At 37.5% G+C, this 26,010-nt stretch overlaps 1 long non-coding RNA gene across 2 annotated transcripts in view; it reads right to left on the bottom strand.

The window, feature by feature from the left end:
- The window catches only part of LOC138440551 (uncharacterized), a 460,131-nt gene extending 437,316 nt beyond the window's left edge, over positions 1-22,815 (bottom strand). For both annotated transcript variants that reach the window (XR_011257076.1, XR_011257077.1), the window contains exons 1-2: positions 22,717-22,815; positions 19,715-19,836 (exon numbers count right to left, since the gene is read on the bottom strand). This is a non-coding gene — a long non-coding RNA (uncharacterized lncRNA). The remainder of the gene's footprint in view (positions 1-19,714; positions 19,837-22,716) is intronic.
- Between the last annotated feature and the right edge of the window lie 3,195 nt (positions 22,816-26,010).

Here is a 26,010-nt window from a genome sequence, read left to right as displayed (position 1 = left end):
CTAATCAGCTTCCAAAAGCATCACCTTCTGATACCACCACATTGAGGGTTAGCTTTCAACATATCATTCTGGAGAGGACACGTTCAGCCTATAGCATGCATTCAGTTGCTAAATTGAGTCCAACTCTTTGTGACCCCGTGAACCGTAGCCGGCCAGACTCCTCTGTCCATCCTCTGTGTAAGAATACCAAAGTGGGTTGCCATTTCCTTCTCCAGGGCATCTTCCCCACCCTGGGATCAAACTTGAGGCTCCTGCACTGACAGGCAGATTCTTTATCACTGAGACACCTGGGAAGCCCTCCAGTCTATAGCAGTGGTTCTTGGGTCTTTGACTCATCTTTCAATTATGTTGTTTCCTCATTATTGAGCTTTAAGAATTTTCTGTGTATTTTGGATAACAGAGCTTTATCAGGTTAATGTTTTGCAAATATTTCTTCCAGTTTGTAGCTTGTCATTTCATTCTAATGACATTCCCTTTTTCAGAGAAGTTTCTATTTTTATTTTTTTTAGTTTAAATTTAATTAGAGGCTAATTACTTTACAATATTGTATTGGTTTTGCGAAGTTTTTAAAAATGTTAGTAAAATTCAAGCTATCGGTTCTTTCTTTCATAGATCCTGCCTTTGGCATTATTTCTAAAAATCTATCACCCTGTTCAAGGTCATCTAGGTTTTCTCTTATGTTATCTTGTAGGCTTATGCTATCTTGTAGACTTCCCTGGTGGCTCAGATGGTAAAAGCATTTGCCTATAATGTGGGAGACCCAGGTTCGATCCCTGGGTTGGGAAGATCCCCTGGAGAAGGAAATGGCAACCCACTCCAGTATTCTTGCCCAGAAAATCCCATGGACAGAGGAGCATGGTCCATGGGGTAGTAAAGGGTTGGAAACGGCTGAGTGACTTCACTCTATCTTGTAGGAGTTTTATACTTTTTGTGTTTTCCAGTTAGATCTCTGATTCCTTTTCAGTTAATTTTTGTGAAGGATGTAAAGTCAGTGTCTAGATTCTTTTTTTTTTTCTTGCACGTGGATATTCAGTTATGCCAGCATCATTTCTTGAAGAGACGATCTTTGTTCCACTGCACTGTTTTTGCTTCTTTGACAAAGACCAGCCAATTATACTTTTAGAGATCTAAATCTGGGCTCTCTATTCTATTCCCCGGTCTAGTTGCCACTCCTTCACCACAACCATTCTGTCTTAACTACTGTAGCTTTATAGTGAGTCTGAAAGCTGCATCGTATCAGTCTTTCAACTTTGTTCTGCTTCGATATTGTGTTGGTTATTCTTGGTCTTTGGCCCACAAATAATTTTAACTGTATTACTCATAAAAATATTTCCAGAAAGAATATGTAGTTATATCACCACAATAATTTTCATATTCTATTACACACAAAAACTAATGATACCCAGTTTCAATGGAAATGAACTTTACAGTTACTTATTCTCTCTTTCTCTCTGACTTCCACTTTAGTTCCCAGTCTCGTGCTTACTCTCTTTCCCTCCCAATTAGAAACGCCCACACTGATTTATTAAAATAGGCCGAATGAGGAAAAACATCTTTGGGGGGCCCTTAAATTTAATATTTAACACTTATGAAATACTATCAGAAACAGAGAAACAAGTACATTTTTCTACAGAAAAAAAGACTAGCTTTCTAGGTGATTTGTGCTCAGACTATACACAGACACATTCTGATAAAAAAAGTAACTCTATACTTTCCTGATCTTAGTCTAATGCTTTGATACTGAGCAACAGAAAAAAGGAAATATAATTGTATCTTAGAATTTTCTCTCTTATGCTCACTCTCTAAATTGGAAAGTATATTTTCTTCTTTGTCAGAATGCTTACCAGAGTGTGGCTTTAATAACAAAAGATATTAAATATTAAACATTATAGGTTAATAAATGATTAGATAAAATCACTAGGTGGTCGGATAACCACATTTTGATAGTGGTGCATCCCACCTTTTGCCTGACCACTGTTTTCAGAAATGTAACAGTTTTACAAAGTAAAGTCTGTGTTTTTTTTTTTGTTTTTTGTTTTTAATTTTTAGTTTTTTATTTTTTAAATTTTAAAATCTTTAATTCTTACATGCATTCCCAAACATGAACCCCCCTCCCACCTCCCTCCCCAGAACATCTTTCTGGGTCATCCCCATGCACCAGCCCCAAGCATGCTGCATCCTGCGTCAGACATAGACTGGCGATTCAATTCACATGATAGTATACATGTTAGAATGTCATTCTCCCAAATCATCCCACCCTCTCCCTCTCCCTCTGAGTCCAAAAGTCCGTTATAGACATCTGTGTCTCTTTCCCCGTCTTGCATACAGGGTCGTCATTGCCATCTTCCTAAATTCCATATATATGTGTTAGTATACTGTATTGGTGTTTTTCTTTCTGGCTTACTTCACTCTGTATAATCGGCTCCAGTTTCATCCATCTCATCAGAACTGATTCAAATGAATTCTTTTTAATGGCTGAGTAATACTCCATTGTGTATATGTACCACAGCTTTCTTATCCATTCATCTGCTGATGGACATCTAGGTTGTTTCCATGTCCTGGCTATTATAAACAGTGCTGCAATGAACATTGGGGTACATGTGTCTCTTTCAATTCTGTCTGTGTTTTAAAAGCATATAAGACCCGTATCAACAAACTGGTTGAAAATAGTTAATTATGTAGCTTTTGTGAGATGCTTTGTTCATTGTAGACCAAACAACAAATAAATCACATGACTTAGACTGCACTTGAGATTTATATTTTGAATAAGGCTAGTCACATTTATACAGATTTAGATTGGTTAAAAAAAATGTGAGATTTTGACTTGCAAACAGCTATTGCCCCAAGAGATGTGAAGATTGGCCCAGATTGCTCATAGAACATTTATGAACCAGATATCGTAATATTTTCCAAGTCAGAAGAAAATTCCAAAAATAATGTGTAACTACATATACAGAGTATAATTAGTTAACAGGGACTTAAATATTCAAAATAGTGTGGGAATATTAATTATTCAGGAAGATGTAATCCGATAAATTAAGGAATACAATGTGTCTGTAGTGAGCAGCATTTTCCTGCCATAAAATGTGGGACTGATTCCAAAAACTGACTATATCTCTTTCTGGTAGCTAAGATTTCCAGGTGTATTTTGACTTTATTGCTTAAAGGAGATAATGAAGGTACAAGTAATGATGACATTTATTTTTTCATGATAGGCAAACATGAAAAAATTTATTGAAAAGGAAAATGCAATATCAAGAACTATACACTGTAACAATTTTGTTTTAAAAGAATCTATATAAAGAAACAGAGAAAGTTCTATACATTTAAAACCAGAGTTATTATCCCCCAATAGCAAGTGCAGGCATTAAAAATAATTTCTCAGTTAGTTAACTCTAGTTTAAAGTACAACTGCAATGGCAATTATTCTAGTCTATATGTTTAATTTTGGAGTAGGAAATGACCCACTCCAGCATTCTTGCCTGGAGAATCCCATGGACAGAGGAGCCTGGCAGCTACTGTCCACGGGGTCGCACAGAGTCAGACAGGACTGAGCAAAAAAGCAAACATGCTCAATTTAATTTGCATTCCCACTTCTCTTTGGACAGCCAGTTGTGTTAGAGGTAGGATTATTTACTGTGAAATTTGACTTAGAGGTTATTTTTAAAACTGGGGTTTTTAAACATTATCGTGAAAGTATTAACAACGAATTAAAACAAATTAAAATGTCCTCACAACTGCTATTACCGCCTCCCAGAGTCCTAATATGCTCTCCCTTCCCTGTGCATGCTCTCCCATCTCAGCTTTAGGGAGTATTTTGCAAGCTCACCCACGTTGATGAGCATTTTTGTTTTAGGATCTCACACAGGGTGTTTTCTGTACATTTGTTGGCTGTAAATAATTGATGGGTCCAAGGGATTCTAGATGGGCAACAAGCAATGTGATTGTCACTATCTTAATCTCCCTAGATTAAGAAGAGGGTACCCCATAGGGCATCTGGTCCCTGGAAGCTAAGCATAATAATGCATACAAAAATTGCTTACTAGTAAGCAGTAGTCTCAGAGAGAACTCTGAAAGTCACCACCATAATAACCTTAACAAGCAGGTTATTGTTTTGACCTTGTTAGAGCTATGGCTAAAGCCTCACACAATGACCAAATTTTTAGGGTTCAAAGAAAAACTGGAATTGCAGACTGATACTTTGTATTGCTTGTATTAACGGTACAGTAAAAATTAAATCTGCCCTCTGTTGTCTTTCAGTTTTTTATTTTGATGGTGGTGAAATCACAATGCCATAAGGGGTTGTTTAGAATATGCTGACCTCCCTAAGACTGTCCCAACCCTGCAAATAACGAAAGGGGATAAAGTGGCTGCACGTGCTCCATCGCTCAGTAGTGTTCGACTCAGCGAGCCCATGGACTGTAGACCGACAGGCTCCTCTGTCCGTGGATTTCCCAGGCAAGAATGCTGGAGTGGGTTGCCATTTCCTCCTCCAGGGGATCTTCCCAAGCCAGGGATCGAATCCACATCTCTTGGGTCTCCTTCATTGGCAGGCGGATTCTTTATCACTGAGTCACCTAGGAAGCCCAAGGTGAAAGTACAGGAGAAAAAAAAAAAAAAAGAAACATATGAGACTGCTGAATAGTAGGTCCTGCACCCACGTTTAGCGAGGATTCTAAGCCAGGCATCCTGAAGTAAAACTACACACTCTACACCATGCTTTCTGTGTGTGAAGATGGGGCATTTGTATAAAACACTTCTCTATTTTTGAGTCAATTGAAAGAGGAGAGAAGTTAAAGAGAGATTTTAAAGAGAGATTATCACAGAAAAGGCTAACATCTTAGTAACAAAAAAATAAAACTACAGTTTTCTTAGAATGAAAAACAGTATATTGAGCTAACTTGAAATTATGAATCCTTAATTATGTAAAAAAAGAATGCTGAAGAGTAAGGGTCAAGGGACAGACTGCTGACCATCATTTTACCAGCAGAGGAAAGAACCTATTTTTTTTTTACTTAGAGATCCAAGAGAAATGAAATATATAAGAATAATTCTGATGGGAATGTTAATATAACTGAGGCAGAGATGGGATAATAGGATTTCAGGATATATTAACTATCATTTTTTATATTTAATATTGTCATACAGACATAGCATCCACAGAAAATCATTTATCAACCAATTCTTAGATTTTTATTGACTACTTAGGTTTAAATATAGCTTTGTAAAACTGATAGCTGATTTATAAACTAGATATACTCTATTACTATTTGACATGCTTTCAGAAAATCTATTGTGCTTGAATTGACAAATCCTATAAGCTGCCTCACCTAAAGGTCAGATATTAAACGGTATTGTTAAAGATATTTAACACTTAGCTAAATTTTTTTTCGAGATATATCTTAAAATTTTAAATACCATTGGAAATGGAAGAGTGCTGTATAAAAGCTATTCTTAATTGTGTTTGTCAAAATTATTATATATTTTTCTCCCTCCACAGAAATTTTCTTTCCTAAATATGAAGGGTAACTTTTTCCTCACAAGTGATTTGTTTTGCAAAATATATGGTTGGGCAGGATTACAGATGTGAACTAAAAATTGTTGATAAAAATTCTGACCTGGTTTCACATTTGGATTATTCCACTCATCATAAGCATATTGTGCTTGCTTAATGGCTCAGTGGGTAAAGAATTCTCCTGCAATGCAGGAAATGCTGTGCAATGCAGGATATGCTGCTTTGAAACCTGGGTTGGGAAGATCCCTTGGAGAAAGAAATGGCAACCCACTCCAGTATTTTTAAAAAACTGCATGGACAGAGAGGCCTGGCAGGCTACAGTCCATTGAGTTGCAAAGAGTTGGGCACGACTCAGTGACCAAGCACACACACACAGAAGCATACAAGCTATACAAAAAACATTTTTACTACACAAAAATATTGAGACATCTCCAAATAACCACTGTTTCAAGATCTGCTAAAACACAAGAAAACAAGGTACTGATAGACACAAATAAGGAAGTCAGATTTTGCACACAGCAGCTATATGTACGATTCTGTCCTCACCAGTCCCACCCCTCAATTCAAGAACACTTACTTGAGTGGGACACTACAGAGGCCGCAGACAAGACGGAACCAACGATTAAAACTGCCGTGACAGGCTGGTGAGTCCTTGGGTGGGGGATGGGGACACATTTCCATCAGAGGAATAAATGCAGGGATGAATTCCTTAAGCAACCTAAACTTTCGTTATTTGTTTTAAACTCCTATATAACTAATCAGTTAGCATGTCTGAATAACACCTGATGTAACCACTTTTGCTGAGAAACGATTCATTTATCCCCAATAAAATTATTTATATCATAGTTTAGATTTTTCACCTGTAAAATTTCATTTCAAAAATTACCTGATGAATAAGAAATAAGGGGAAAAAAAGAATGATTTTTAAATGAAAAAATTAGGTTTTAATTTCTTTCAAATTTGGGGCATGAGACTAATCCACTTGCATATCATCAATGTGGAACATAAATAAACTTTTGTCCTCTCTTGTGCAAGTCTGTCATAGTAATTCAAATGCCACCAGAAAACACTTTAACTCTTGTCCCACAGTGATGGTCTTCAATGCACTGCTGTTAAAAATATTTACCTGCTGTCATATATTTTTGCTCTCTGGAATAAATGATTTGGTGGTGGGAGGAGCAAAAACTACTTGAATAAAACAAATCATGAACTGTTGACTACAACCATAATTTTAAAACACAGATCTTCAATCGAAAATACCTTTTGATTATTATATTAACTAGAATTATATTTATGAACTTTTTGCATTACAAACAACTCTCAATGATATACATTATCTTTCTCCTTATAGTTCAGTAGTATTACTTCCACACTCTGATGAAAAAGCCCAACAAGCAGTGAAAAGAAAGGAGCTTTAAGGCAACCTATTGCAATGCTGAAGACAAAGCATTGGCTGGGACGGTATATGTTTGGACAGTCATAACTATGATATTAAAAGAGACAGGCCATGCCTGACCTGCTGTTGATATAACCATAGGCTGGCAACACATTCCTCAAGAGCCTCACAAACTTCCATCACTCAAGATTCGTGGAGAACAGATGTTTTCCATCACAGTGATAGTATTTTTACACTGCTTTCATTAAACTGTCATTTCTTAAACTGCTTCAATTTCAGGTCCCTTTTATCGCTTTGTTAGTTTTAATGCATCTCTCTGTACCTCGGATGACAGGGAGGTAGCCCTGACTTTAATTGTGTGTATACTTGCCAAAGATTGGGCCCTACACGCTCACAGTAGCCCTCTCTGGAATTGGACCTAATTGCCAAGTAAAAGCAATATTGGAACAAGCAGCAGCATAAAGATCACTAGTTATTCATGGAGTGGAGACTGAGAAGTATTATGTATGTATTAAAATGCTCTGAAGTGAAACATTTATGCAATTCACTTTGAAAGAATCAATAACTTTGATGTATTAGTGCAGTTGAAAATATTGTTCATTTAACATAAAATGGATGTAAGACAGAAATAAAATGAATGTTGAGAACCCTACAGTTATCTGGCTAACTCAGAAAACACCCTCAGTACAGCTGAACTAAATGACCCTTTCTAAATGTTTCTCCTTGAGGAAAAGGTTAAAGGTGTAAATTTAATACCGTCTTTATACCAAATAGCAATATGTACTTGTATTTCTTCATTCGATGTTTCTTATTTATTTATTTTGTGTTTGCAGGTCTTGTGAGGCACAACCAATGGGACCTTAGAGCAAAAACAGGCTTAAAGGGGGAATAGACTCCTAAACTATAATTGTTAGAAAGTGGGAGCTGCGTCGCCCATCACGCACAAGGGCCTACTGATCAAACAGCCTGTAACATATCAGTCCCCTCTAATTTTCCCCTGGTTTTTCCCTACACCCCTGTGAGAAAATATTAGGAATAAAAATATGCAGGAGGCTTTCTTACAAAAAAGTGAAAAATCCCCCGAATTTGTGATCTGGACATTATGTATTTTAGAGAATCACAAAAGATCAAATTAAGAAAAGTCAATGTTTAAATGTTTAAACTTCTGCCTTTGGAATTCCTGAAATTAATATAAAGGTACTAAATTATACTCTTGACTATGGTGAAGAGTCATTATCCAGGAATTTTTTTCCACTGATCTTTCACTTTCCCTTGCAAATCACACTTTTGGATTATTAACACAATAATGAATGTAGTTGTTACTGTGGTCTCTGATCTTTCAGTAATAAATTTGTATTCCATTAAAAGCAACAGACAGTAAATCAAGAGGTCAGTTGGATACTGTCACAATATGAATCGGCTCTTTGAGGGAAATTCATTTCTAGGTTATGTTCTGGTTGTGCTCAATGCTTGTTTCTGAAAGCAAACAAAATTTTGTGATGCTTGTGTATTGAGTATTTGTTAAGTAGGCACTAAACAAATAATCAAGAAATTATCTCTACAAAAAGAGAAGATGCACTGTTGCCCATACCAATGTACACCTCACAACACGAAATTTAATTAGCCAAACTCAATAATTCACAAAGCTGGTAAAAGGATGGTAATGGACAATCACCACCTAAGAACAGGGATACGATGTACAGATATATTTCATCAATGAAACTAATTTAGAATTGTAATTAAACAGATTACTTACTAGCCTACACTATGATTTCATTACACCAAATGATACTGCTTTATCACAGAACATCTCTGAAAGAACCCTCCAAATTAGGCATATGTTGCAGTTTCACACATTTAAAATAGATCTATAAGTTTTAGAAAATTGATCCTTAAGTAGGCTCAAGAAATTTAAATGCAGGACAATTAGAACATCTAAAACAGTTTCTCACAAAGATAATTATTAAAATTGCTCAAAACTGTATAAGACTATTCTACCAGTAAGTATATGCAGATGTTAAAAAGTATTATCCTGTGTACTCTCTAAACTTAAAACCAGTTTATGTGTGTGCATTTGAACATATATAAGACTAGAAAAGCTGATTTCTGATTTGTATATTTCCTTCATTCATTCACAAACATTTAATGAGTATCCACTGTGTGTCCAGTCTCACATTAAATTTAATAAGCAATTAGAAGACAGAAGCCTATCCTCACAGATTTTACTATTTAGGATTCTAAATTTGTGACGATCACCAAGACTGTGTGAAAATTTTTGATCATGTAATTATTTTATTTTCCCTATATTAACTTTAACTGTTTCATTTTTGTTCATAATTTCTAATAAAACAGACTATCAAAAAGTTTCTGCAAAAACTGAATCATTTCGATTTAACATAAATTGAAGGCAATGGCACCCCACTCCAGTACTCTTGCTTGGAAAATCCCATGGACGGAGGAGCCTGGTAGGCTGTAGTCCATGGGGTTGTGAAGAGTCGGACATGACTGAGCAACTTCACTTTCACTTTTCACTTTCATGCACTGGAGAAGGAAATGGCAACCCACTCCAGCATTCTTGCCTGGAGAATCCCAGGGATGGGGGAGCCTAGTGGGCTGCCGTCTATGGGGTCGCACAGAGTCAGACACGACTGAAGCGAGTTAGCAGCAGCAAAGCATAAATATATGTGCTATGTAATGTTTCCTAGTTACAAATCAATTTCATTTGGTATTGGTCATTAAGATATAAGGACCATTTTCCTTAGACAATATTATTTAGACGTTTTATATTTGATTTAAATAGCGAAGGATATTGTACATGTAACCTAGTATTAAATGTATTATTCATATAATAAAAATCTATTTCAATGATCTGTTATTTTCTCTTAGATATATAGCCACTTATGGATATGAAGGCAGATACATCACTAATATGTAATGACCTCTACTATATTTTAACCATAATAAACAAGATAATGAGGTAGATATGAAAACTAATGGTGGTTAATGAGTTCTCACAAAAATAAAATAGTAATCATATTTAAACGTCATTTTTAAAAAGTTTATAAAAACAATGGAAAAATTAATTTTTCCTTGTTTATTTACTTCTACCTCAAATCAAAATTTAAAAGTGCATGATAACGCAAATTTAAAAAGGGAGGACAATCGTGTCCAACAATTAGTTAATTCTTACTCAGGTGTTCTTTTCTTTATTTTCATGTCCATTTGGGGGTGGGTAATTACTCACTTTTAAATTTCACTTTTAAAGGATATAATAAATAGATAAATGAAAAGTTTTATCGAGTGCCCTTCTACTTCAAGTGAATTATAAGAATTTTTTTTCTTGACAGAAGAAATGAAATATATTGATGGATAAGTGTCAATTTCCTTCACATCAAAGAATATACATATTTATCTTTCTTATTTAATCTCTTTAATATTTTGATATTGAGCTTTATAAGTGGTATATAAGTAAGGCTTCCCTCGCCGCTCAGATGGTAAAGAATCTGCCTGCAATGTAGGAGAGCTGGGTTCAATTCCTGTGTCGGGAAGATCTCCTGGAGAAGAGAATGGCAGCCCACCCCAGTGTTCTTGCCTGGAGAATCCCATGGATAAAGAGCCTGGGGGGCTACAGTCCATGAGGTCGCAAAGAGTCTAACTGGACTGAGTGTCCAAGCACATGTACACACAAATTTTATATAAGTAATTTATCAAAATGAAATTTAATCCCATTCTTTCAGTTATAATAACAGAAACTAAATATAAGTTTTAATAATTTTCTTAAGAAAAACCTGTCACTGAATGGTTTTATTTACCTGTGTGCTAAAGAATCCACCTGCAACGTGGGAGACCTGGGTTAGATCCCCGGGTTGAGAAGACCCCCTGGAGAAGGGAGAGGCTACCCACTCCAGTACTCTGGCCTGGAGACTCCCATGGACTGTATGGTCCGTGGGGTCACAAAGAGTCAGACACGACTGAGCGACTTTCACTTTCACTTTTTTCACGTCGCTTCAGTCGTGTCAGACTCCCTGTGACTCCATGTACTGTAATCCGCGAGGTTCTTCTGTCCATGGAATTCTCCAGGCAGGAATGCTGGAGTGGGCTGTCATGCCCTCTTACAGAGGATCCTCCCAACCCAGGGATGGAACTCGTGTCTCTTACCTCCTGCATTGGCAGCTGAGTTCTCCTAATCTTCAACTATTATATTCTGCGTGTCTGATATGATACAGAATTGTTACTTATTCTAAAAAAATTAACTCTACAAAATGTAACATAATCATTCTTTCACTTTTTACACAATCTTATTTTGTTCTCATTATTATATTTAATCATACATTTCTTCCTTATAAGAAGAAATATGTCAAGAATATCTCCAATAATTTTATGCAGAGAGAATTTGACTCTTTTAAAAATATAAAACATTAGGCTATGTTAAAATTTACTGCATTTTCAGTTTTTTGGGGGGAACTTGTCCTGTTCTAAAAGTTTAACTCACTGTTAATAAGCTTTCTGGAAAGCATTTGGAAATAATACATGTCAGAAAACATTATCTATTACTTGTTACATTATTAAATTTCCACTTATCTCCAGCATTCAAAACTAGCCAAGGGATTGAACATTTCTGTCATTTTTTTAACCTTCAGTTTCAAATGATTCTATAAGTAATTCCCCACCTCTTAAAAACTACAGATTTAGCTGCATGTTGTTATCATCTCATATCACAGTCCATATGAAGTTTATTTAGAATTTTTTATGAAATATGATAAATTTATTTTATTGTCAACATTAAATTTTATGGTTCTGTGCTTTGTATGTGATGAGAAATGGAAGCTTTGTATATACTGAAATAAATAAAATATATTTAAAGTTCTTCATCCCGCCTTCGTGAATAAGATACATTCTTTGCACTTTATGGAGGCACGCAATGCATACAAAACTCATGTCACAAACTACCCGAGTCTTCATTAACCAGAACATTGTTCTGCAGCATCAGAAACACCTACTTCAGAAACAAACCCTAAAGACTAAAACTAACAACACCTGGTGAGAATATATCTACAGAATATGTTTATTTTTTTTCTATTTAAAAATAGTAGTTCATATGATAATTTCCTCAGAAATCCTATATGCTAGAAAGATCCTGATCCCAAATTCTAGGCTAAGCTGGTTTCAACAAAGTTCTGAATATAAGAGAATAAAATTTCTGAAAGTAGATCACTAACCTATTATAACTGGGGAAAAAAGATATGTGTAAAACTGGGTTGCACTAAGTGAAACAAAAAGAGAGTTAAGTCAGAAGTAAGGCAGACATGGGCTTTCCCGTGGTGTCTCTGGAAAAGAATCCACCGGCCAGTGCAGGAGACACAGGTTCAATCCCTGGGAGGGGAAGATCCCCTAGAGAGGGAAACTGCAACCCACTCCAGCATTCTTGCCTGGGAAATCCCACGGAAAGAGGAGACTGGTGGGCGATGGTCCACGTTGTCTCAAAAAAGTTGGTCATGACTGAGCAAGTGAACCACAATGACAAGGCAGACATGGGCCTGATTCCCAGCACTGCAACTTCCTAGCTTGATTAGCAAGGTACTAATCTGCAAGTTACTCTCTTTTAGCCTCCTCATGGAAGACTGAATTCCACGTTACCTGATGGTTGTATTTAAAATGTACCCACCATATATTAGACTTTCAATAAATGTTAAGTTTTTAAATATTTTTATATAGTTCATCAGTATGACATTGGCACGTGAATTCAGCAGATATCATATAAAAAGCAAGACTTTACCAAAGAACGTCTCTAGGTTACAAGTCTGTGTCTCTATACACCACCTACTTTTGAATTTGTCTGAACAAATATAGCAAACTACAGGGAACATAATAACAAATATGCATAAATCAAGAATTACCATTTTGCCACTTCTGAGTGCCGTTTTGTGGTTTTTCCCTGTTTTCTAAATAAAATAATTACAAATTTTAAGATAACTTTATTCTGTTTTCTACAACTCTTCTCAGAGACATCGACATCATAATGTTATATTAATATCATTTAATATATGGTTTTACATATTCACTACATATAAGCATCAGATAATGTATGCCTGTTTTGTTTCACATAGATGCTATTAATAATTGTCCCTATTTTTCCATTCATTTATATAGTATTTCATTTTGATAAAAACTAGTATTAACTGAAGCTTTCCAGGTTTCCTAGTAAAGTGAAATTCACTCAGTTGTGTCCCATTCTTTACAACCCCGTGGACTATATAGTCCATGGAATTCTCCAGGCCAGAATACTGGAGTGGTTAGCTTTTCCCTTCTCCAGGGGATCTTCTTGACCCAGGAATCAAACTGGGGTCTCCTGCATTGCAGGTGGATTCTTTACCAGCTGAGCCACCAGGGAAGCCCAAGAATACTGGAGTGGGCAGCCTATCCCTTCTCCAGCGGGTCTTCCTGACCCAGGAATCGAACTGGGGTCTCCTGCATTGCAGGTGGATTCTTTACCAGCTGAGCCACCAGGGAAGCCCAAGACTACTGGAGTGGGCAGCCTATCCCTTCTCCAGCGGGTCTTCCTGACCCAGGAATCGAACTAGGGTCTCCTGCATTGCAGGTGGATTCTTTATCAGCTGAGCAACCAGGGAAGCCAGGTTTCCTAGTAAACTAGGTGTCAATTACTGTTAAATATTTCATGTGTATTAATTCATTGTATCCTCCTACCTTGTAGAGACTTTGTATAATCCTCTACATTGTAGAGACTTATTTTTTTATATTTTAAGTTATAATTCATTGTATTAATATTATATACACATTTTATAATATTATTTTATAGACAATCTAAAAGTAGCACAGAGAAGTAACTTGTACAATGTACTACCTACTACATAGGTAGTTATTAATACATGGTAGACCTGGTATTTGAAATCAGGATGTCTGCATCCAGAGTCCATATATAAACCATATTTCCCTGTGCTCAAAATCAAAGAATAGACCATGTGTTTGTATTTATTTTCCTACTGATGGACAAATCAGTTATGCCTTTTTTTTTTTTTTACCTTCACAAACAATGTTACAATAAGTATCTTTGAATCTGTCTCCTGATTTCCACAAAAGAGATTTTTCAAGACAAAAGCTCAAGATGGGTTATTTGGAAGTCTCGGTGTACATACATATCCAATCCACATATGGGTCATTAAAAAGATCAAAAGGCTATAATTGATAATATTTCCTTCTAGTTAAAGACCTCTGGTTTGGGGGTTTCGCTTGATGTGTCTGGTATTTGTTGCTCATTTTGTGTTAAGGCATACCTCAACATCAGGAGAAAATCTATGCCTACTTAAGGGACTTCTGATCTCCTAATGAGGAATTGCTAGGTAAAATACTGGGGATTCAGTTAAATTAGGATTTCTGATAAGCAATGAGTATTTTAGTATATTGCATGGGACATACTGTACTTTGAATTCTGAAATTCAAATTTAACTCGGTGTTCTTACTTTTATTTGCTAAGGCAACACTGCAGATAAGCCATCCACTGGATGGCTAATACAAGAATTCCCCCTTCTTAGTGGTAGGCTTGGAGCGGAGGTTATTGATCCAGCATCATATAATCTAGCTGTACAATAAATGGGACCACGGCCTGTCTTTCAGAACTGATTATGCTTCACTCGAGTGGAAGTAGACAGAAGATGCATATGTATATTACCCAACTTTTTCCTGATAAAGTGTCGCCTGAAACCTTCCCTCAGTTGTGTATTAGGGGCTGCAATGCCTCCCTCGACTCAGGAGAATCTCTGCCTCATTTCTTCTTGCACACTGACACATTAATGCCTTCACACTGCACTCCTGAGAATATAACTAGACGGATCATTATCATATGCCAACCTCGTCTCTCTTGCCTCTTCAATCTTGAGCCCACATTCGCTTCCTCTCCGTTCTGTGCTGTAAAAATGTACTCAGGCACTTTAAACTGGGTGGCAGATCACAAAAGGCGCTGTCAGTAAGCTAACTTGGCATTACATTAAATAATGAGGAATTTGCAAGTGGAAGAACACCCGATGTGATCCACCCTATACCTCATTTTATAATAATAATAAAAAAAGAAGTGGAATTTAATCCAAATTGAATCATCTCCCCCTTGAAAATGAGACCTTCCGAATAAGCAGGAACAAAAGGACAGCCAGTAGGTCTTAGGTACTGCAGCTGCCAAAGATGAAATTTCTGCTCCAGGGCATACTCATTTCACTAGTTAAGTGCTACTTGAACTAATAGCAATTTCTTAGGTGAAAAGAATTTTGATCCTTTTCTTCTTTTTCCATTATGGAGCTTTGGCATTTCATCAGTTGGCATACCCTACCACATTGTGCTGAAATGTTTCGAGGGTTTTGCAGACAATATGGAGGATGCTTTTGTCTATAAAATAAACCATCAGTTCATACTGAAGGGTTTTTTTTTTTTTTCCCCAAAAAAAAGAAGTAAAGTTGATTACTCGGCATCAGTCCCTCATCATAGATACTACTGAAGAAAAAAAGGAGTGTGAAAAAACCCCAAAGGACACGAAACTCATGGGGAAATAATGATGTCTAAGTGCCATAGAGAGCAGCCAGAAGTGGAATAGTATTTCTTCTGTGAGGACCTCAGTAATAACCCATGAATGATGAGACTTATTGCAAATGGCAAGAGTGCTGTGAGAGAAGAATTAAAAAAAAAAATATATATATATATATATATATACTACATTTTGAAGGATACCGTTTCACATGCCCATTCTCCTTCCCTTTCTTCACAGATCATTTGAGTTCTCTTTTTCATTACTCCTTATTCCAAACAACAATAAATATTCACTGAGAGCCAAATATGTGGCAAGTACTAAAAGGTCCAGTAATGCAAAAGCCATAATGTCTGATCTTAGAAAGATCCAAGTCTGATGTAAAAATAAATACTAAGCAACTGCAAAGCAAATGTAGAAACACCAATAATGTGATATGCGGGGGATCCACACACACAGGAGGAATTAATGGTAATCACAGAGTTGACCAGGAAAAGACTCACATAGAAAGTGACCTAAGTAGGAAAGTTGTCAAATGGGAGAAGGGTTTGGTCAGGTTAGAAGTGGGGAAAGGAAATCCCAACTAAACGGTTCAGCCAAAGCAATAAATAACAAATAATCTGATTGTCAAAAGAATTTGCCATTTGTAAGGCTGAAACTGGAAAAATATGCTGTGGTAAGATTCTGTGCAGCCTTACAAGGTCTTTCAGAGAAATATGGATGTTATGTGCACGTAGAGAATAAGAAGCAAATGCGGACATACAGCAAAGGAATGCAATGTGATTCAGTGTGTATTTTTAGTGGCACTGTGAATAATGGGTAAGAGGGAAAAGTTAGAGGGAGTTACAGCAATTACAAAATCATTACAATTATCTAGTTAAAATGCATGATGATAATTCAAATAAGGCAGTGGTCGCACAGAAAATGGAAGGTAGATTCACTCGGGAAGTAGAAGGGATGGATTTAGTGACAGGTTGGGTGAGAAAGGTGACAGAGATGACTCTAAGATTTTTCTCTTTCATGAAGGAGTATATTCTGATTCTTTAGGAAGAGATTTTGGCAGATGAGGGAGAAGATGAATGTTAACTTTTGAATCTAGAAATGAAGCTTCCAGAATCACATCTATTCTTTGTTCAATAAATGTTTACCACAAATTTAGATTCGTATCCACAGAAAAAAGGAAAATGAGCTGGAATTTAATTAACTGGACATATCATAGATATTTTTCTTAAAATGTTCATAATTTTAAGTTTAAAGTCTAGATAGCTAGAAAGTGTGTAAATAGTTTCAGATCATAATTACTAGACCTGTGTAGCAAATTGACAGACTTCAACACACTAGCTTATTAGTTCTGTCTTATATCTGTGTGACCACTGTCTTATAACTCAATAGAGTGGAACATTCAGGGGGCAGAATAGATTCTGTTCTTGAAAGACCTATTAAAGTTTACTAGTGACTTAGAACAACATATGTTTACAGAGTTTCAAATCAATTAACCAACTGTTAAAGAAATATGTTTCATTATACTAAAAAGAAATCTTAATTCATTTGAACACTTATCCATGCAATTTTAAATTCAAGTGAGAATAATAATAATTGAGACTGAAAATTTTTAATGTAAAAGTACTTTTACAAACATTATTTCTTTTAAAATTATATAATCTCACATGAACCTGGCACTATTCTCATATAATCTGTTTTGCAGATTTAAAAAAAAATGAAAATTCAGTTTTATCAAAAGTCATACTGCTTTTGGTAATGAAGTTAAGACACACAAAATCTTTTCACTCTACACCACTAAATTAGTCTGTAATAGCAACCTAAGACAACTCAGAACAAAAATATTTGTTGAATTCCCTTCAAAAAAGGAATCTGATAAGATTGCGTAAAAACCGTAAGACTAAGGAAGACATTCCCAGCAGAAAGAAATAGAATAAGAGCAAGAAATAATGACCATGGAACAGGAAATATGATTTGATTTATGACATACATTTCTATTAATAAGAGACTAATAGAGTCTGCGGTCATACTACAAAAAAATTCAGTAACAGGTTACGATGTTACTAAATAGGAGGGGTCAGAGTTCTGTTTTTGTTGATGTTTCTGAAGATACATGTTTTCAAACAAAATCTTATATGCAGCCCTGATAAATAAGATATATTAGCAACATCTCAGTGGAAGCTGGAGCAAGGGGGTACAGTTTCATCTGCTTAATATAGCTGCTTAATATGATACACGTGACAACAATAAAATAGAATTCTTATGCTACAAAAATCCCTACAAAATGAAAATGCTGTATTAAAATAAAAATATAAAATATTTGCATCAAATATTTGTAGCCAATAGAGATACTTATTTAAAATATAAACAAATGTGAATTTATAAAAGAAATAGAGCAACTACCAAAAACATAAATGAATAAAGCTATGGGAAGTTTTATACAAAACATACATTCATGAAAAAACACTCAACATAATTAATGAGATTCAAGTTAGAGACATGTTATAATAAGATTTGCCCTATCACATTAATGACTACTAAAAAGTTATAATGCCCAATAAGGGCATGAAGAAATAAGCACTGGCATACACCCCAGGAGAAAGAATAAGTCTCTGGCTTGACAGGGTAACTGTGCAATTAATTACATTTCAAAGGCATCTGACACTTGACTTAGTAATTCTTTAAATATTTATCACCATATATACTTTTACTGATGCAAAGATACATGTACAAGTTAAATCATTATATCATTGTTCTATTGTAAAATCCTAGGAACAGCATACCAGGAATTATTTTTGTTTAATTATGTACATCAAAACCATGAAATACAAGGCTGTCTTTAGAAAATTAAATTTACAAGTGCTTTGTTTTGGAAAATTCTCAGTAATATACATAACTGAAAACAAAAAAAGTAACCATTGTGTCTCATATTCTTATATTTGATAATATAATTGTATACAAAGTATAAGAAGCTGCTTATTTACACTTTTATTTTTATATACTGGCCATCCAAACACACTGAATTTTATCAACTAATAACTAGCTTTAAATAAGTAAAAGCAGAAATAATAAGGTATAGAGAGTATCAGCTGTTTTAAATTATATATAAAAAAAAAACTGAAATGCAGATGGACCTACTTGAGAGCAAAACCAAAGAGAATATAGATCTTTACACAGGCCTCATGATATAGATCAGAGAAGGCAATGGCACCCAATCCAGTGCTCTTGCCTGGAAAATCCCATGGACGGAGAAGCCTGGTGGGCTGCAGTCCATGGGGTCGCACAGAGTCGGACACGACTAAAGCAACTAAGCAGCAGCAGCATGATACAGCTTAGAGTCCAAAGATTTCCTCTCCTAAACATTTCCAGACCTGAGGGCAAGAGGGGTGGAGAGGGGGCAGAGAGGGGGCAGGCGGTGCAAAAGAGGCAAGCAAGAACCGAGAGAACAAAGTTGAGGGGTTTGGGGTTTGGTTGTTTTTTTGGTCCCAAACAGTGTTTATCTAAGATATAACTGAACATGGAAAAAGTCCCGGATCAGCATATAGTATAGTTGAATAAATCATCTTATCATCTTGTATAAATACACAGAATTTAGCTTTGGGTCCTTGACGTTTTCCCAGAAAGAACTGAAATAGTTTGTGTGTCTGTAAATCTACACAGATTGTGAAGTACCCTTCACCTGCCTAGAATGTTTATTAAGAATTCCATGTATTCCAACAATAATTTCCATTCACCAAGGACTTACTAGTAACATCATACTTCAGTGAATACCTGAATATGGCCTCAGGCTATGTTGGAAAGACGTTACGGAAATCCTTCCTCTTGTTTTCAAACATTATCTTCCAGAAGAAGGCTAGCCAAGAAAGAAATTCGTTCATTCGTATTCCCTCTCTCACCGTGCATTCCACCCCTCCATCTCCCTGTCAGTTTCTCTTGCTGAATTGGGGAATCCCTATTACCTCTTCCCTGCTGCAATCACTGGCTGCTTACACCAGGATAAGTTCCACCCTTGACAGGAGGCAAAACACGACTTTGTAAATCAGGAAACTGATTCAGTTCCCAGATCTTTTTTCTATTCTGAAGGCCATGTGGTAACACAGAAAGAAACAGCAAGACTTCCTCTTATTGCATCTACCAACTGATATCAATCAACTGCTGTATGTGAAATCACTTTATAAATATTAAAAGCACTGTCAACGTAAGGCAGAATTATTTGGCTCAGTAATAGTAAGAATGGCTGCAATGCACTGAGAGAGCACAGTCTTGTCCTTACCTCAGCTCTTTACAAACCGCAGCACTATTCTGCCCACATCAGGCCTTGGCTTTATTTCTCCATAGACGTGACTTTTATCTTTCACTTTTACAAACGTCCATCTTTTCTCCAAAAAATGCAATCTGCTCAGAGCAGATAACAGAGATATTCACTGTTAAGAAGGGGTGGTTAGCAAGCATCACCAATAGTAGTTGAACTCTTTTGTTTAAGGGCTAATTATTTATATCCATTTTTATAGTTTCTTTACAGTAGTTTTGGTGATCCAAAATCCTGTAATGGCTTCATGTTAAGCAAAAACGAGCTTGAATGAACATCTTGGTGTTTCTGACAAATAGTTTCCACTGACATTCTTGTAAGTCAAGGGAAAGAGAAATGTATATATATGACTTCAAATATTTGAAGAACCTCAATCTACTACAAGTTCCAGAAAGCAGTCATAGGATTAATAAATAAGACCAACTCATTACGTGGGTTCTAACAATATTAGATAATGGCTTTCATTTAATTATCATTTCCCCTTCCATTCTGATATGTTCAAAATTGATTAATATTATCAAAACTTAACCAAAACATGAATTATCTTGCAAAGGTGACATCAAAGCAATTGAATTCCATTTTTTAAGGACAAAAAGATAAATACAAAAACTCTTTTTTTTTTTAGCATCATAAGGACTTAGCCAAACAATTTTAAATTTAATTTCATGAACTTGTGCTGAGGAGTTCCCATGGATTACTAGCTGAACTAATTTCCAGCTTGAGATTCCCAAGCCAGGGTAACCCAAAGATTCCCCAGCTCAAAACAAATGTATATTTTATAAGACAAGAGGTTTGTCCCACAGATGGTTTTACTCCACATTGTGTTTATTTTGGAACCAGAAACGTCAATTTTCATAGAATATTCAAAGAAAATATCATATGAATTCAACTGATTTTGATAAGTTGACACTCTATATATTACCATGAAAAAACAAGGATAAGTTAGAAAAAAGGAAAGTTCAGCTAGAAAAAGAGAAGTCCCTACATGTCAAAAAAGAAGTGAGCAGACAAAATCGCAGCACTCAGGAGAAGCTGACTTTCAGGGCCAGTAACGTTTTCGATTGAAAATTGGCACTAATTTTGAGCCGAATGCCTCTTAGAGAACTAAAACTATGTGTTAGATATGCATATGTTACATAAAGCTTCCTTCGTGAAGCCCTTATCACTGCAATGTTTCCTATCTTACAGAAAATCCAGAGACACAACATAAAAGATTAGTCTCTTTGGACATTTTAGCGGAAAAAAGAGCACGCACAACACAGAAAAACTTCCACCTTGTGTTCAGTGGGTAGTGTATGGTCCTACACCTTTCCTTTTCTCATCAAGCATCAAGCCTTAGAGCCACGGCCCAAGTTTGTGTCCCCAGGCACTCCATTTGTACTTGATCCATCTCAAAGTTTCCTGTCTTTGGAGAGGGCTTAAAACCTCCTGGAATTTAAAATAAATAATCTTTAAAGTCTCCTATCCTTTCTCTGCATTTGTAACTCTCTTCAGGTTATAAATAAGAGAGCTCACTCGGAGTACAATTAAGTAAGTATATAAGAAATCTTCACAAAACTGAAGGGCAAGAATATGACTGTCCCTTAGAAAAGAATGTATCTAGTAAGTAAAGTTTATAAGATATTCAAGAAGTATTCTATCTGGCTATGTCTCTGTATCTCTGCTCTATCTTTTATGCTGTATACATTTTTTTTTTCCTCAAACCAGTTCACATCATAGAAAACATATGAAACACTGTGTAGGACAGACTTTACCAAGGTCTGTATTATTTCTACCAAAAACAAGGCTGGAAATTCTGGATTCTTGGCTATATTGCCCATAATTCACTACAGCCCATAGCTCATGGATTAAGATTGTGGATAAAATACAAAACCGAAAACCAAAATTACTAATTAAGCACTCCAAAATAGTAAGACCTGTGCAGAAAAATTAACTGTTGGAGGCGTGAAGCAGAGATGTGTGTTTCATCTTGGTTTTTTCTTTCCTGTGACTTTGCCTTGAGTGGAGTCTTAGTCACAGAGATAATGAAAAAAAAAAAAAGGTAAATGAAACTGATAGAAATTCCATCAGCCTGGAGACTGGGGTGATGGGGGCCCTGTGGGCTATGGGACATACACGGTCACAGAGGGGAGCTAACCCAGGAAAGCATTCCCCTGATTCGGTATATGACCCACTCATGCCCTGCGTTTGTGCTTAGTGGCTCAGCTGGTTCCCACTCTTTGTGACCCACTGGACTGTCAGGCTCCTCTGCCCATGGGATTCTCCAGGCAAGAGTACTGGAGAGGTTGCCATGCCATCCTCCAGGGGATCTTCCCGAACCAGGGATCGAACCCATGTGTACCGTGTTTGCGGGTGGATTATTTACCTGCTGAGCCATCACAGAAGCCAAGTAGTAAAAGCTAAAAGTTCTGGATTCTGGTTAGAACCACTCCCACAAATCGCAGACTAACACCCAACACTGGCGTAAGAAGGACTCATACAAACACAGTAAAGACTTAGAGAATGAAGCTAAGATTTGAACCAGTGTGGATAGCAGGTGAGGGACAACTTAGCGTAAAGTTGCTGACTGGCTTCAGTTTACATTCCTGCGGCAAAACAAAGCTCCGAGTGATCCAGAGCAATCACATTACATTGTTGATGATCCAGTCACAGTCCCAGACTCCTAATTTCTCCTCCGTTCAAATCTCCAACACCTCCTCCCTCATCCTCCTGGTCACTTCAAAACCTGGCTGCATAAATCACTGAGAAAACAAAAGAGAAATTCCCGCCAGCTTCCAGAACAGAATGGCTTCCATACCTTATTTGTGGCACCTGCAAAGCTCATCAACAATTCTCAGGAAATACAAGTAGAATCTGGGTCATGAAGTCTAACTTTTGCGTTTTTTTTTTCCTTTTCCTTTGTGCTGGGTCTAGCTTTGCTTGTTCATAGGATGCCACGTGCAGAGCCTCGCGCCGGGGCTTCATACCTGAGCTCCTGGCGTGAAATGGTGATGCCCAGGCCTCGGCTCTGCACGGCGCGGCCATTTGCAGAGATGCCGCACCTGGCGCTTCAGTCTCGCGAGAGGGGAGCGGACTGCAGCTGCGCCGAGAATTCCCACCCCTCCTCGGCCGCAACCGGCGCTCTGTCAAGTGGCCCCCACTGCGGCCTTTCAGGGGGCGCATGCGCCTTTTCAGCGCCAGGCTCCAGGTCTGAGGAAGACACGTTTTCCAAGGACACTGGAGTGGGGAGTGGTTTCAGGATGATTCACACGTGCACTGCATTTACCGTGCACGTTAGCTCTATTACTCTTACCTCAGCTCCACCTCAGATCAGGCATTCAATCCCCGAGTTTGGGGACCCCCCAACCTAGAGCCTGAGCACCCCTCTCTGTCCTTTGAGCAAACAACAAAGGTTTCCTTTGCGTCTGTTGGCTCTGAGGACACCAGCAGAAGGACGTTACGTGGGGACGGACTCTGGAGGGCCAGTAACACTTGCCTCACTTCCCCTGTTATCAGGAATAAACTGCCTGTTTTTTTTTTTGTTTGTTTGTTTGTTTTTAAGTCCTTGCCTCCTTCTGGGCACTAACTCCCATCCTTCTCAGGAAAATAATCTAGCAATTCTCTCCTCTATATCCTCTTTTTTTTTTTTCTTTTTTATTTATTTTTGGTTGTGCTGGGTCTTCACTGCTAGGCACAGGCTTTCCCTAGTTGCCCCGAGTGGAGCTACTCTCTAGATGTGGTGTGTGGGTTTTTCATTGTGGTGGTTTCTCTTGTTTCAGATCATGGGCGTTAGAGCACACAGGCTTCAGTAGTTGCACCATCCGGGCTTACTTGTTCCACAGCATGTGGAATCTTCCCGGACCAGTTATCAAACCCATGTCCCCTCCATTGGCAGGTGAATTCTGAACCACTGGACCAGAAGGGAAGTACTCTCCTTTTTACTATTAGATGCTTTTCTCCACTGTTTATTTTTTTACCAGAATACAGCCACACTTCCATTGCTTCAATATTTAAAAAAAAAAATTTCTGTATACTAATTTTCTCTTAATTCACTTTTTTTCTTTTCTTCCATTTAGAGCTAAGTTCTTTTAATGAATTTATCAAATCTGCTGTCTAAAATTCTCTCTCATTCTTTCTCGAACCTGCTTTGATCAGACATTTTATACCATATCTTATTCACACTGTGAAAACTGTTCTTACCAAGATCGCTGAGCACTTTCACATGGTAATCAACCAGTAGATTATACACGTGATATGATGCATTTGACAGGGTTGATCATGTTCTTGACCTCAAAGCATCTTCTTCACTTGCTATCCAGTATAAAAGCACTTACCTGGTTTACTGCTATATCCCTAGATGCTCATCAATCTACCTTTTAGATCCCTCTACAATGGCACCCCACTCCAGTACTCCTGCCTGGAAAATCCCATGGACGGAGGAGCCTGGGAGGCTGCAGTCCATGGGGTCGCTAAGAGTCGGACACAACTGAGCGACTTCACTTTCATTTTTCACTTTCACGCGTTGGAGAAGGAAATGGCAACCCACTCCAGTGTTCTTGCCTGGAGAATCCCAGGGACGGGGGAGCCTGGTGGGCTGCCGTCTATGGGGTCGCACAGAGTCGGACACGACTGAAGCGACTTAGCAGCAGCAGCAGCAGCAAGGTTCTACTCAACTTCTGTCCTGGCATCTCTGCTTTATGTGTGTACTCCATTGGTGGCCTTATCTAGTTTCATGAATGCCGTGACATTGAGTATATGCTGAGGACTCCCAGATTTAATATTTCAATCTGAATCTTTCCCTTAATTGTCTCCTTGAATCCATTGTCCTAATTAGGATACAGAATTGAATGTCTACCAAACATCTCAAACTTAAAAAACTACAAACTGAATTTATAGTCTCCTTTCAAAAAGACTCAAAATTCTCCAAGCCAGGCTTCAGCAATACGTGAACCATGAACTCCCTGATGTTCAAGCTGGTTTCAGAAAAGGCAGAGGAACCATAGATCAAATTGCCAACATCCGCTAGATCATGGAAAAAGCAAGAGAGTTCCAGAAAAACATCCACTTCTGCTTTATTGACTATGCCAAAGCCTTTGACTGTGTGGATCACAATCAACTGTGGAAAATTCTGAAAGACATGGGAATACCAGACCACCTAACCTGCCTCTTGAGAAATCTGTATGGAAGCAACAGTTAGAACTGGACATGGAACAACAGACTGGTTCCAAATAGGAAAAGGAGTACATCAAGGCTGTATATTGTCACCCTGCTTATTTAACTTATATGCAGAGTACATCATGAGAAACACTGGACTGGAAGAAGCACAAGCTGGAATCAAGACTGCCGGGAGAAATATCAATCACCTCAGATATGCAGATGACACCACCCTTATGGCAGAAAGTGAAGAGGAACTAAAAAGCCTCTTGATGAAAGTGAAAGAAGAGAGCGAAAAAGTTGGCTTAAAGCTCAACATTCAGAAAACGAAGATGATGGCATCTGGTCCCATCACTTCATGGGAAATAGATGGGGAAACAGTGGAAACAGTGGCAGACTTTATTTTTTTTGGCTCCAAAATCACTGCAGATGGTGACTGCAGCCATGAAATTAAAAGACGCTTACCCCTTGGAAGAAAAGTTATGACCAACCTAGATAGTATATTCAAAAGCAGAGACATTACTTTGCCGACTAAGGTCCATCTAGTCAAGGCTATGGTTTTCCCTGTAGTCATGTAAGGATGTGAGAGTTGGACTGTGAAGAAGGCTGAGGGCCCAAGAATTGATGCTTTTGAACTGTGGTGTTGGAGAAGACTCTTGAGGGTCCCTTGGACTGCAAGGAGATCCAACCAGTCCATTCAGAAAGAGATCAACCCTGGGATTTCTTTGGAAGGAATGATGCTAAAGCTGAAACTCCAGTACGTTGGCCACCTCATGCGAAGAGTTGACTCATTGGAAAAGACTCTGATGCTGGGAGAGATTGGGGGCAGGAGAAGGGGACGACCGAGGATGAGGTGGCTGGATGGCATCATGGACTCAATGGACGTGAGTCTGAGTGAACTCCAGAAGATGGTGATGGACAGGGAGGCCTGGAGTGCTGCAATTCATGGGGTCACAAAGAGTCGGACACAACTGAGCGACTGAACTAACTAACTGAACTAACTTCAAAAAGACATTGTGCCCTGGATGTCCTTATCTTCCTAATAGTCCATCATTCTAGATACACAGGAGAAAGATGTTGGAGTCTTCTTGACTTCCTTTATTCAAACCCAATATCCAATCTGTTGG

Source organism: Ovis canadensis, chromosome 5 (genome assembly GCF_042477335.2).
Source record: "Ovis canadensis isolate MfBH-ARS-UI-01 breed Bighorn chromosome 5, ARS-UI_OviCan_v2, whole genome shotgun sequence".
NCBI lineage: Eukaryota > Metazoa > Chordata > Mammalia > Artiodactyla > Bovidae > Ovis > Ovis canadensis.
Note: the sequence above shows the minus strand (reverse complement) of the source record. Positions and strands in the feature narration are given on the sequence as shown.